The 14,391-nt window shown below is 47.0% G+C and overlaps 1 protein-coding gene across 5 annotated transcripts in view; it reads left to right on the forward strand.

Moving 5' to 3' along the window:
* The window catches only part of NDRG4 (NDRG family member 4), a 42,945-nt gene that overhangs the window by 1,929 nt on the left and 26,625 nt on the right, over positions 1-14,391 (forward strand). The window lies entirely within an intron of this gene.

A 14,391-nucleotide genomic window follows, 5' to 3' on the forward strand; every position in this document is an offset into this window, starting at 1 on the left:
GCTAAGAAAGGGAAATAGTTGGGAAATCCAGATCCCACCAGGTCCTGGGCTGTAGATGTGCTCAATCAATGTGTACTGGATGGACACATGGATTCCAGAAATCGTCCCCTGGCACCTGGGAGGTTTGATGCCTGACTTGGAGGACCTCACCATCTAGTGCAAGGGAACAGAGCACGGGAGCCCTGGTACAAGAAAGGGGAGGGGGCAGCAGTGTGAGGACACACTCAGGAAACAGCGTGGAGTCTGAGGCGGGGGCAGGAGGAGAGCAGATAGATGTGAGCGCGTGGCAGCGTTTGAACTGGACCCTAAAAGACAGAATTTCTATTAGCGGAGTGGGAGGTGGCATTACAGGCTGAAGGATGGACGGACCAGCATACGCAGAGGCCCTGGGATGTGAGAGAGGCTTGAACTGGGAGTGATGTGACGTGAAGCGGAGGCTGGAGGGCCTGGAGTGTGTGGGGTGGGGTGGGCTGGGGGTTGGGTGAAGTTTCGGGCTGTGAGTACGTGTTCAAGTAACAGTGGCCACTCCTTGGCTCATGCCAAGCTCAGAGGGAAGAGAAGGTGGGCGCTGCTCCTGGAGCGCTGGAAACACTGGCCAGGTGCTCAGAAGCACGAGATCTGAGCCCAGTTAGCCGTGCGGCTGGCACCCTCCCCAATCCCTTGCCAACTTGCCTTGTAGAGCTCACCTGAGGCAGGCCAGTCCTCCTGACTTCAGAGGGAACTACAACAGCGACTGAACTTGTTAATCCCCCCCCCCGAGGGAAAGTTTTCACCACCCCGTGGGTTTTTAGAGCCCTGCATGCAGGACAGAACTCCTAGATCCTTCCCCTTCTCCTCTTCCAGCCCCAGAAGGGCCTGGAGGAGGAGTGTTCGTGGGAGACATGCGTGAGGGCTGCAACGGGGGTCCAGGCTTTGGGGTCCCAATACAGTGTACCCTCGTCTTCTGGGTACATGGGTCAGGGCCCCTCCTCCCTCATCAGACAGACTTGCCCGGTTCTCGCAGGCTCTCTAGACCCCTGGCCAGGCTGGAACAAGACTCCCTGGGTCACTATCATCAGTCTTGGACCCCCATTGCACCTCTCACCAGGCCCTGGGAGACAGGGCATCCCTCCCAGTTGCGTCACAGTGGTTTTTCCAGCCTTCCCTCTTTCTCCAGCTCCCTCCCATCCTCTTCCTCATCCCACTGATCTGGGTTCAAATCCCAGCCCCAGTACTGGCCAGCCGTGTGATTTCAGATAAGTTGCTTAACCTCCCTGACTTCAGTTTTCTCATCTTAGAGATGGAAATGTTGACCCTTCCCTCTGAGAGCTGGTGTGAGGCTCACTGAGATAGTACAGGTGACACACCCGGATGGGGCCTGGCCCTGGTGGGCACCTCGTGGGCTTCATCTCCCCTCAGGTTCCTTGGTCTTGGCTGTCCCTGTGATGGAGGAGTCCAGCTGCGCTGGCTGGTTGGCCACGAGGAAGTTTGGATCTATCTCCACCCACTTTATCCGTGTCACGTGCATCTGTGAGATTTTGACCCATCTCCTCTGCTGGATGCAGAGCAGGTCACAAGGTGGTGGCCGGTTTATTTATTTATACAGCAGGTGCTCAGTAGCTGTTGACTGAGTCCAGGCTCAGCAGCGTCTCCAGGATGATTTCTTAGAGGTCTCCAACTCCCTGCCCCACACCAGCATTAGGAAATTATTTCACTGAACCTTTTGTTAAACTCATGTTTATTTAGCTGTTTATAGTTTTCACATTCTCCCATTTTATCATCATGATCATTTACCAATGAGGTCAGTCTCTGCCTCATGTCCTGCGGCTGAGAAGAGGTGGAGCTGGGTTTCAAACCTGAGTCCTGAGCCCTGAGCCATCCCATGCATTTCTTTTTTATTTATTTTTTTAATCTTTCATGTTCACTTTCCTGCCTTCCTGCCTTCCTTCCTTCTCCACACAGCATGTGGGATTTTAGTTCCCCGACCCACACCCTGGACACTGGAAGCACGGAGTCTTAACCACTGGACCACCAGGGAAGTCCCTCCATGCGTTTCTAATTGCCTGGCTCCGGGCCAGTCTCATAGCTGCTCTACACTTCACTTTCCTCACCTGTGAAATAGGTTCGTTTTGGTACCTCCCATACAGGTGTGAGACTGTATGTAAAACGTTGAGAGCAGCATCTGGCAGGCAGGCAGCAAATGGCAGGTGTAGGGCTGTTGCCCCCGAGCTGCCTTCTCTGTGTCCTGGAGTCTCCTCCCCTTCCCCCTGTGCTCCAGTCGTCGGATTCCCTTCCTCAGGGAAGTTCCAGTTCCTCTTCTGGGTTCTCCACACAATCCAGGCCTCCCTGCTATGTGCCTCTGGGGGACCCTGCTTCGGCCTCAGGTTCCCATCACCTGGGACAAGGTGAGGCACGACATCTGGGGTTGGGCCCTGCTGGCCGGACATCCACAGCTCTGACACCAGGTGGGCAAAGCCAGGTACCCCTCACTTACAGGGCTGGAAGGATGCCCATGTGTTGTCATGTGCAGCCCGAGCATGTCTTTTTGTTCCAGAGAGAAGAAGGGGCCCTTCCTTCACAGGTGAGCGATGCTTAGGCGGCCGGCACTTAGAATTCCAGACGCCTTTACAGAGTTTTCCGGTGTAGGGAGGGCAGGGATTTGGGAATCAGAGGATGTGAATTTCAGGGTTTCCTCTCTGCTTGTCAGCTCCCGAGCAAATTCTTAATTTCTCTGAGCCTCAGTCTCCTTATCAATAAAATGGGAGTAAAGACCCTTCCTCGTTAGCGTGGTAAGAGGGAGCCCAGGACTCTGTCCTGCCCACACACAAGCTCCCTGTAGTCCCCAGAGGGCAGATTCTCGGTGCCTTTTTTTATTTCTTAGTGAGATGGGGAAAAGTGGGACATTCGTCTATTTGCAAGTAGAAAGGTGATGGTTTTTGTGCATTTATACTCCAACGGTCTGTCTCCAAGATGGTTCAGAGTCAGAGCTCTAAAATGGCAGATTGAGGGCTCTGACATAGTCCCTTGGGAGCCTCAGTATTAGACGTTGGAAATTTTTAAAAATATACTTGATGTGTGATTAGAAAGCAAGACTTTTGCCAGTTCAGTCTGGAATTTTGGTATCATTTTAATGCATGGAATGTGTATTTAAATAGTGTTTGATTGTTGGCAGGTGTGTTGAGCCATATATTTATATGTAGGGGAAACGGAGGCATTGATTTACCCCAGGAGGCTGAATATAGGACCCTGAATCCTCATTTCCAGTTCACCCATTTTAGTAAGCTTCACTGCTTCGCTGGGGCACTGCGAGAGATAGGTGTGAGGGGACACGTGGCCTGCAGGAAGAGGGGAGAAGGGAGCAGTTCATTAAGCGGGGTGTGGGGAGATGGGCAAGCTGTTCCGCTGGTGCAACTTTTATGAAGGGCAAGTTGGCAATGATGTATCAAAAGCTTAAAAATATGTATGATCTGTGACTCAGCAGTTGAATTTTTAGGAAAAAATAAAGATGTGTTCAGGGGTGTTTGTTCAAGGATGTTATCCCATAGTTGTTTATAGAAGAGAAAAAAAAAAAAAACTGGAAACAACCTAAACGCCCAGCAGTAGGGGAGGTTAAATAAACAGGAGTGCATTCAAACCAGGGAACCCCAGGCAGCTGTGAATTATGCTACCAAAAGTTATTTACCCACCTGAACAGATGTCTCCTTATATACATGTAATAACGTGATGACAGCTCACACTTACATGGCATTTGTCATGTGCCAGGCACAGTCCTAAGCACTTTCTATATGTTAACTCATCATCATAACAACCCTATGAGGTATGTGCCATTATTTCCTCCTTTTAACAGATGAGGAAACTGAAGCACAGGCTAAGTAACTTGCTTAAGGTCACACAGATGGCAAATAACTGGCTGAAATTTGCACCAGGTTATCTGGCTCCAGAGTCCAAAAGATGTTTCAGTTTAAAAAACAAAAACAAAAACCTTTTTTTCAGTGTATAGATTATTAGCACTGAAAATGAAAGGAGATAAGCAAAAATGTTAACAGTGGTTTCCTCTGGTTACTAGGATTGTATGTGATTTTTTATTTCTTTTTGCTCTTTTGTTTTTCTGACTTTTCTCAGTGAATGTGTATTGCGTGAAATTCAAGTTCTATTTTTAAAAACGAAAAATTAACAAACATACAGGGGAAAGTGCTAAGTGCTGGGGTTCTGATAAAACCAGAATTCCTACAGGAATTCTGAAGGAGAGCTGAATTCCGGGGTTGTTGGGAGGGTGTGTTCTTGGAAAACTCGAGAGAGGAAGAGTCATTCACCATGGGTATTGAAGTTGGCTTTCCCTGTTTATAGGGAGGAGGAGACAGACAAAGTGAGTAACGCAGATGGGGCCGCAAGGTCGTGGGGTGTGCGTGTGCGTGTGTACAGGCGTGCTAGGCTGAATTATGGCCCCCAAACATACTCAGATCCTAATTCCTAGAACCTGTGAACGTTACTTTATATGACGAAAGAGACTTTGCAGTTGTCATTAAGTTAAGGATCTGGAGATGGGAGATTATTGTGGATTATCCAGGTGAGCCCTAAATGCAACCACATGTATTCCTATAAAGGGAGCCAGAAGGAGATGCAGCCACAGACCACAGAAGAAGAAGGTGATGTGACGTCTGCAGCAAGACGCTTCACTTGCCCCCACTGCTGGCCTTGTAGCTGGAGGAAGGGGGCACGAGTCAAGGAATGCAAGGAACACAGCTCGAGAAGCTGGAAAAGGTGGGAGAACACATTCTCCCCCAGAACCTCCAGAGGGAGAGTGGTCCTGCCAATACCTTGGTTTCAGCTCAGGGCCACTGATTTTGGAGTTCTGACCTCCAGAAGTGTAAGACAATAGATATGTCTTGTTTGAAGCCACCAAGGTTGTGGTGATTTGTTATAGCAGCGCCAGGAAACCAGTGCTGGGGTGCATGCAGATCTGACCTGGTGCCTCAGCCGCCGTAGAGGCTGGCCCCGTGGCCATAGGCTTGGGGTCTGGAAACCTGCTTCTGATCAGGCCCTGGCTGTTTGACCTTGGGCTGAGCCTGGCTGAGCCCACACCATAGTCCTGAGGATCAGCCGGGGAGATCATCATGACACTGTTTTGTAAGCAGGAGAGCATCACCCAAGCATTGGTAGGATGTGAGCTTCTGCTCGCCTAACACAAACCTGGTCTCTGTGTCATAACAGAAAAGCTTTCATGGCACGCCCTTCCACTTTCCTTAATCCTCAGGTACTTTAAACTCCAAACCACAGATGAAAGGTATACTCCAACCAGAATGACCATACGTCTTAAGCCCCATAACCAGTACCTTTGAGGACTGAGATGTGTTTTCAGTTCACGTGCTGGGGGCAGTGCCTGGCAGGCACTGTGTGCCTGGAGATGCTCCAGTCCTGGGCGCGTGAGAACCCTGGCCTGTCCCACCTGAGCATACCCCTGTTCCTCGTGATCAAGTGAGTGTTCTAAGCCCGCTGCTCCCGAGGCCCCTGCCAGCTCCAAAGTGTTTGCTGTGAACCCAGCATACTGAGACAGGGCAGAGAGGGACGGTGGTCAGGGGTGGCCTGGAGGTCCCCTGCAATCTGAAGTGGTCATCCAGGAGGACCATAGGCCCCAGAATGTTCTGGGGCTCCTTTTTACCATTGCATCTTTGGATTCACCTGATGGAAGTGCCTGGGTTGGAATAGGCCTGAACTGCCAGAGTGGACCATGGTGTTGCCATTCAAGTGTGGTAGGGAAGCCCTGCCTCCAAGCCCATGAGCCCTCTGACCCCACACCCAGGCCTGGCTACCCTGTGTGATTGCCAGACACGTGGGTGGGGTGCTGGGCTTTGCTTGGCCCCTCTGGACCATGCAGGTGAAAAGACCTTAGATGTTGTGTTAGGTCTCTTGGTTGCAAGTGACAGAAACTGAACGTAGACTGACACAAAGAAGGGAAACTAGGGTGTCTATGCAGCACAGTGGACCTACGGCCACTGAAGGCCATCAGGCTCTGTCTCTCTCTCTCCCCCACTCCTATCAGTTCCATTCTTTGGGTTGGTTTGGCCCCAAGTCAGTCCCTTCCTCGTGGTGGCAAAATGGCTGCTGGCTCACAGACCATCCTCCTGATAACCCCAGCAAAGAGCTTCTCAAATATTCCAGCAAAGGCCTTGCCCTGATTGGAACCCACACCCCTCCCTGAACTGTCTCTGAAACCAAATGTAGTGTGTCCACTTGGTTTCCGCACCCCGCTCCTACCTCTCCAGCTGTTCCTGCACACTCTCTGCTCTACTGCTTTCTCCTCATCTCCTTTCTCTAGGGCTCATCCTGGGACCGCTTCTCTGTCCTCACTCACTCCCTAACTGACCTCATCTAGTCTCATGCGTTCAAACATCGTCTGTGTGGTGATGGCTCCAGTCCTCGACTCTCCCCTGAAGTGCAGACTCTTATAGCCACCTGCCATTTGCAGCCCCACCTGACTCAGGTCTAAGCCAACCGCCTGGGCTTTCCCCCCACCTCTTTTTACCAAAGTCTTCCGGACTCATAAATGGCAACTCTGTCCCACCAGTGGCTCAGGACAAAACCAAATCACCCTGGACTCTTCTCTCTCTCATACCCCACAGCTGATCCATCCTCAGCTCCCCCTGGAGCTACCCTCAGAACATACCCAGAACCTGAGGACTTCTCACCACCTCCACAACGGCCGTCAGCATCTCTCTCCCGGATTAATACAGTGACTGGTCTCCCTGTTTCCACCCTCACCCCCTAGGTCTTTTCTACACATAGAACATGGAAATCCTGTCACATCATCCCGCTACTCAAAACCCTCCAAGGCACCTCACTCAGGAAAAGCCGGAGTTTTTCTAACAACCTTTTAGATGAAACGTGATCTGATGGCTCTGCTCTTCCCTCTTGGTCCTCATTCCTCCTTGTCTCCCCCAACTCACTCTGCTCCAGCCACGCTGGCTTCCTCACATCCACCTGAACACGCCAGGCAAACCCCTGCCTCACAGCCTTAGCGCTTGCTGTTCCCTCTGCCCTGAGCGCTCTTCCAGGCATCCACAAGGCCCCCTCCCTCACTTCCTCCACGTCTTTGCTCTGGTCACCTTCTCAGTGAGGCCTGCTGTTACACCCTGTTTCAGATCGCAGCCCCCAGCCCCCTGCTCTTTCCCCTTCTGTGACGTTGCTTCCTTGTGCACCTGGCGTGTCTGACACACTGTGTATTTACTTAGATTCGTTGATTGTTTGCCTACTCCCTCCCCTGAAAGTTCCACAAAGGTAGGACTTTTTGTCTGTAATGATCGATCTTTTATCTCTGGTGCCTAGAATAGTGCCTGGCACATAGTAGCTGCTCAATCAATATCTGGTGGGTGAATGAATGAATGAAGGAAGGAAGGACTTAGGCCTGGGGCACTTGGCCGCCCCTGGGGGTGTGGTCATCCCTGTACCACATGGACTGAGGATGGGGCAGGGGTGCCATTTCCACAACCAGGTGCTGTTATGAGAAGAAATGGCCTGGGGTTGAGCAGGGCCCCCCCTTCTGCAGACATCATACGTGAGGCAGGAAGACCCTGGAAGTTGCTTGGAGTGGGTGCTTCTCTGCCAGGTGAGTGCTGTTCTTCAAAACACAGATACGTGAGGCAATTCAGAGGGAAAGGGAGCTTTCCAGGAGAGAAATACCCAGTAAGAAAGCTGCTCCTTTGGGCTCTCTCTTTCCTGCAGACCACGTTGCAGACCTCCGAGCTGGAGGAGGCTTGTTGCCTTGGCTTACCCCTTTGAATCTTGCACAAAGATCCAGGACAAGCGTATCTTTGTTTCTGGGACATTTGCCAAATTAGGCAAAGATACAGGACTGAACTGAGGCACCTGTGTTAAAGAAACTTGAGAATTTGTGGCCAAAAGTGCCAAACTGAGCTTCTTAACTTTTGAATGTGGGTCACAGTTACTCGTGTTGATGCAGTTACTGTGTGCTGGAAGGGGCTGGCTCACTCCGTGAAGCAAGAATGCTGCTCACTGCAGAGAGGAAACTGTAGGCTCTGGATCAGCCTAGAATTTCCCTGTGTCCCCTTGGGCAAGCCCCGTCCTGTTCCTTTTCTTTGAGTTCCTTTAGCATGTTAGGCTGGGTCTCCAAGAAAATTGTCCCAAGTTTAGGTTAGCTTCAATGACATGTGACAGAAAACCCACGATAATAATAGATTAAACAACAAAACAGAAACAGACTCACAGACATAGAAAACAAACTTATGGTTACCAAAAGGGAAAGTGGGGGGAGGGATAAAATAGGAGTTTGGGATACACAACGTATAGATACACGCTACTATATAAAAATAGATAAACAAGGACCTACTGTATAGCACAGGGAATTCTACTCAATACTCTGTAATGACCTATATGGGAAAAGAATCTGAAATATATATATATATATATATATATATATATATATATATATATATATATATATATATATATATATATATATATATATAAAACTGAATCACTTTGCTCAACACCTAAAACTAACACAATATTATAAATCAACTATACCTCAATTAACAAATAGATTAAACAAGATAAAAGTGTGTTTCCCTCTTTCATAAGCAGAGTCTAGAGATAGGCCATCCAGAATTATGACTTCATGATTCTCAGGAACCTAGACTTCTTCTATATTGCCACTCTGCCACCTTTAGTATCCAGCCTCAGGGTCCAAAATGGCTGTCAAGCTCCCACCATCACATCTATATTCCAGCCAGCAGGAGGAAGGAAAGGTTGAAGAATGACATGTCTCCTCCCTTTAAGAGCACTACCCCAAAGTCACATGCTTCCTCTTACATCTAACTGGCTGATTGTTGTCACATGGTCATAAATAGGCTTTATTCCCATTGTCTACCTGCTCGTCTAAAATTTGGGAATCTATTATTAAAGAAGAAGAGGAGAACAGGTATTGGGGGACAATTAACAGTCTCTGCCCCAGTAGGACTTTTTACTGGCTCCGTACAGAAGCTGCTCGCATGGAATGTGTTGTTGGGATTCCAGTTCTGTCTGCCCTTGCCCTTGGTCTGGGGATTGGAGGCTTATTATGTCTGCATTTAATACCTGGAACCACGTGTGTACAGAAACAGAGTTCGCACATTGGTGCTGTGCCTCAACAGAAGAAAGTTTTATAAAAGAGCTATGTTACGGCAACTCTTAAGATGCACCTTTTTTTCATAACATCTCTAAAATACAGTCTCTGTTGGTGAGGTGGGCACCAGGACTACTGTCCTTGCCATCACATGTACACCAAAATTTGCTGCTTGGAGAGAAATCCTGGAATCAGTAGTGGAGCACTCTTGGGAAATGCTGCATCACAGATGATCTTAATGTCAGAGGATCTGGGACTTCATGGAAAAGCACAGCCAGCAACAACTTCAAGACGGAGTGATTCGGAGGCATTGGACCCTGAATGTGAAGAAGTTTTAGGAAGACCCGACACAGTTTATTTCACTTGTATTTTCCTTTTTAAGAATTTACAAGTGTTGTAAGCAACTATACTTCAATTAAAAAAAAAAAAAGAATTTACAAGAGTGATAGATGCTTTTAAAAATTTGGGTCTGGGACTTCCCTGGTGGTCCAGTGGCTAAGACTACGCACTCCCAATGCAGGGGGCCCGGGTTCGATCCCTGGTCAGGAAACTAGAGCCCACATGCCGCAACTAAAGACCCCACATGCCGCAACTAAAGACCCTGCATTGCCACAACTAAAGACCCCGCATGCCGCAGCTAAAAGATCCCACATGCTGCAGCTAAAAGATCCTGCATGCAGAGACAAAGATCCCGCGTGCCGCAACCTGGCACAACTAAGACCTGGCACAGCTAAATAAATAAATAAATATTTTTTAAAAATTTTGGGTCTAAGTCTAAAAGAATAAAATATTAAAAAAATAAAAACTGATGAGGATGAGTATAATTTTTGTGACTTTCTGTCTGAATTAAAAAAAAAAAAAATCCCACAAGGACTCAGAGGCAAAGAATATACAAATCAATTTTCACTGCAAAGTAAAGGAGCTGTTACAGTGGAGGATTACTGGACTGAATGTCAATATTATGACATAGTATGAGTGTGTTTCATGTTTGGTAATTGCAATCATTGTTGCTTTTGTTGTGGTCATCCATGTACAATGCTTGGTGTCAGTCTATTTATCTCTTGTAAAAATAAAATACAGTGTGTGTGTGTGAAAAAAAAAAAAAAAAAAAAAAAAAAAAAAAAAAAAAAAAAATAAAGTAAGTCCCAAAAGTTCTGAATGGTAAGAACTCATTATGTGAGTAGCAGTTCTGAAATTACTTTGTGTGTATACTAGGAGTGAACAAATAAAAATATTGGGGATAATGAGAACCAGGTTTCTCATTGTGGAAGAAAAACAATTACAAATAAAGAAAGGGGGGAAGTTAGAATAAACTGAGAGGTGTTGAATTGGAATTAGAGGTATCAGTTATAAATTCCAGATTTTTAATAGATATACAGATACATAGATATAGAATGTGTGTGTATGTGTGTCAGTGATTGAGGCAGAAAAAATGCAAGGTGAGTTTGGAACATCATATAGGGCTAGAAAATTAGAAACGACCCAAAAAAATGATGGGCGCATGGTGAAAAGACCCAAGAGCCAGCTTGAAGGAACTCCCAATGGCCAAATCTGGCACAATCAGAACAATAAAGTAATAATAGAAATTGATTATAACCCATAGAATAAAATAAGTAATTGAATAAATAAGTAGATGGAGAAGAAAAGACAGCTCTTATTCTTCGAGGAGAATTCCAGTTAATAAATATAGAAGAGATGATGGAAATAGAAAATTATCGTTAAGCAAATACCACAGTAATAACTGTAGGCAAGCATCATCCATGGTTGCTAAAATTAGTGGGCGAAAGTATGATGAGAAACAGGATGTCTGCATAGTCTCAAAGTATCTTCCCACAAGATACGTATTAATTAGGGAAAAATAGTCACTTTATACTGGAGAAACCTGGCAGACACCACCTGAATCGGGTGATCAAGCTTAACATCCCCAATAATAAAACAGATTGACATCATGTACCCCATGAAATGGTACAATGACAAGGGCACATCTCTTCTGCTGTATTCTTACTAAAAATGCATAACCTTGGTCTAATCTTAAGAAAACAACAGACAAACCCAAACTGAGGGACATTCTACAGATTTAACTAATCAGTATTTTTCAAGTGTCAACATCATAAAAGACAGACTGAGGCACTGTCCCTGATTGGAGGAGACTACATGACAACTCTGTGCAATGTGGCATCCTGGACTGGGAGACTATTGGGAAAACTGGTGAAATTCATCTCAGGTCTGCAGATTACTTCACCATATTGTGTCAGTATTTTCTTTCCTGGTTTCTCTAATTGTATTAAGGTTCTGTAGCATGGTGACATTAGGGGAAGCTGAGTGAAAGGTATATGGGAAGTCTCTGTGCTTTGTTTTTTCTTTGATTTTTCTAAATTTGTAATTATTTCAAAATAAAAAGTTAAAAGGTAGGGGACAGTATTATGTCTCAATTTAATTGGCAGTGTTTTTTCTCTTGGTACATAAAATGTTAGTGTCAGCTATAATTGATGGTATCTTAGATTTGATAATATCTGCTGTGTAGAATAAAGTCTCCTTTTAGACCCTTCCAAACCCATATCCTTCTCCAGAGGTGAGCATTACAGTTACCCTGATTCATTTGAGGACCTATGTTTTTTTTTAATTTGCAAATATATGTACCTGTTTGGTGCATGTATTTTTTACATAAATGGGCTTATTTATTTATACTTCTGTGGCATTCCTTTTTCTCTTAACTGCATATTTTAGACTGCTTTCCCTATCTGTTTGAGTGGAGCTGCCTTACTTTTTAAATAGCTGCATGGTGCTCTGGGGTGTAGATGTGCCATGGTTTACTTAACCATTCTCCTGACGTTTGTTTGGGTGGTTTTCGGTTTTTTCCTTTTCCAAAGAGTGCTGTGGTGAGCATCCGTGTGCACAGCCTCTTAGTGTTTTTCTTTAGGATAAATATCTAGAGATATAATTGCAAAGTTGATAGATATTTGCATTTTTACAAACTACCAACTCGCCCTCCAGATGAAGGTGAACCCACTGCAGTCGAGCCAACAGTGTATGAGAGTATGTGCTGTTTCTGCACAAGCTCACCAACGCTGAATGTTATCAGTCGTTTAATACTTTGCAATCTGGGCGAAGAAGCATTCCTTCACTCCATCTCATTCAACAAAAACATATCAAGTGTCAGAAAATATTAACAATCGTTTTTGTCATTACTGTTGTTGTTGTAGGGATGTGATAGGGAAAGGTATTTCAGGCAGAAGGAACGGCACGAACAAAGGCACGTGCTTCCTGTGGGTAGAATGGACCTACTGAGTCAGCTGGGGGTCCTTAGCTCTGAGTGTCAGAATCCAAATACGGCTGCCTTAAGCACAGTGGGAGTGTGTGTGTGGGGGGGGGGGCAGGGTTGCAGTGGCTGTGGGGAGATAGGAATTCATAGGCCCAAATCAAGAAAAAAGCAGGAGAAGTGGTCTAGTCGGAGAAGTGGTCAGATTGGGCCTAAATCAAGGGGCTGTAACGAGAGGAAATGTAGGCTGGGCCAGAACAAAAGATCATGTTCCCTGCACCCTCCTGTTGGGCTGTGTCCTTGGGGAGACAGAATCTGTGTGGAATAGGGTTTAAGAGCACAGGCTCTGGGGTCCCTTCCTGGATCAGCCGCAAGGGGACCTGCACCTGTTTTTGTCTCACCTGTGAGGCGGGGATGCTGAGGGAAGGTCTAGTCCCCATCGCAGCCCTATGCCCCCAGTGCTGTCCCAACCCTCTGTGGTCAGGATCGGGACAGGGAGAGTGATATGAGGGGCCAGCTACCCAGAGGCTCTAAACCCTCTACATAGCGCAGTTGGAAGTTGAGTTTCTGATTTCTGGCGTCCCTGAGTTCTGGGGCTTCTTTTCAAACCACAGGGCTGGTGTGGTGTGGGTGGAAGGGCCTCAGGTGCCCAGGCTTGAACGTGAGTCGCCTGCCTGCCCTTAGCGACATCGTTCTTAATCTGTGGCACAGACCCCTCCCCCCAGGGCAGAGCTGGCCAAGCCAGGTTGGCTCTGCTCCCTGTTCCATTTGCTTGCGGCTTTTCTTGTAATAACGGGACCTTATAACCAGGACTTTCAGGAGTGCACCATCCACAGGGCATCTTGGACCAAGACCTTGACCATGACCTGCCAAGAGGCCCCCTCACTCCTGTGTTTAAAAAAAATAAGCCATTCCACGGCCCTTCCGCTTTTACAGTTTGGTTTCTCCCTGTCCCACAAGGTCTGGTTCGCCTGCATGTGCTAACTTTACCCTGTTGGTGTCTGGCCTTCCTTCACCTTCAGCTCTTGCATTTCTTGGTGGGACAGGTCTGGGTGTTTTGGGGTGGGGAGTGATGCTTGGCTGGGTAGCACTGTCCGCACACAACCTTCCTTGCCTCTGGCTCCCGGTTACTAAATGCTGTAGGAGCCCCCAGTTGCTGAGACAATCCAAAATCCCCACGTGTATTTCCAAACGCCCCCTACTACTGCTGAGCCGTGCTCCCACTCAACAGTTGCTTTATTCCATAGGTTGTGTAACTGCCACTGATCAATTAAATTGAAGCACTTATTGACAAGGCTCAGGAATGATCATAGTAATTGTTTATATTTTTAACCCTAATAAGTGTGAGGGTTCATGGCCCAGGATAGAATCACGTTTAAAGAAGCACGAATCAGCAACCAAAAGTAATTGAATCACAGCATAGAATCACATTTAATGACGCACAAATCAGTAACCAAAAGTAATTGAAAAGAAATGCAGTTCCTCTTAAAGAATCCACCCACATTCACGCTGCTTGGGAGCTCCTTTCTGTCACCCAGCCAAAGAGCCCGGGCTTTCTCTGCCTCATCCCTTTCCCGCCCCTTTATTGAAACATCAGCGGAGCCTCCCTGCCAACAGGTATGAACCCTTCCTTAAATAGGAGACAAGAGAAAAAGAAACTCCAGAGGTGTCTTCAGTAGGCAAAGGAAGGTCAGGAGGGCCCCAGTAACTTACGTTATTTTTGTCCCATCCAAATGGGTACAGAAATCTTCCGTTTAAAAAGCATGTTTCTATCTGTTGTCTCTGTTGTACCTCAAAGCTCTCTGAGGTGGGCAGAGGAAGGCTACTGCTCCCATTTTGCAGATAAGCAATCCTCTTAGTGATCTGCCCAAAATAAAGCTAGGCAGTGAGTGATACAGAAGAGATTCCAGTGACTCTAGGCCGAACCACTGAGAAGCTGAGGGCTGGAATTCACCCCAGGCCCATTTGGTTCTAACACTCTGTGTTGCCTTTAGAGAATCTGGGATCAAGAGGGGGAAAAAGGCAAAGTGAAAAG

Source organism: Balaenoptera physalus (assembly GCF_965194825.1).
Source record: "Balaenoptera physalus genome assembly, chromosome: 19".
NCBI classification, from domain to species: Eukaryota; Metazoa; Chordata; class Mammalia; order Artiodactyla; family Balaenopteridae; genus Balaenoptera; species Balaenoptera physalus.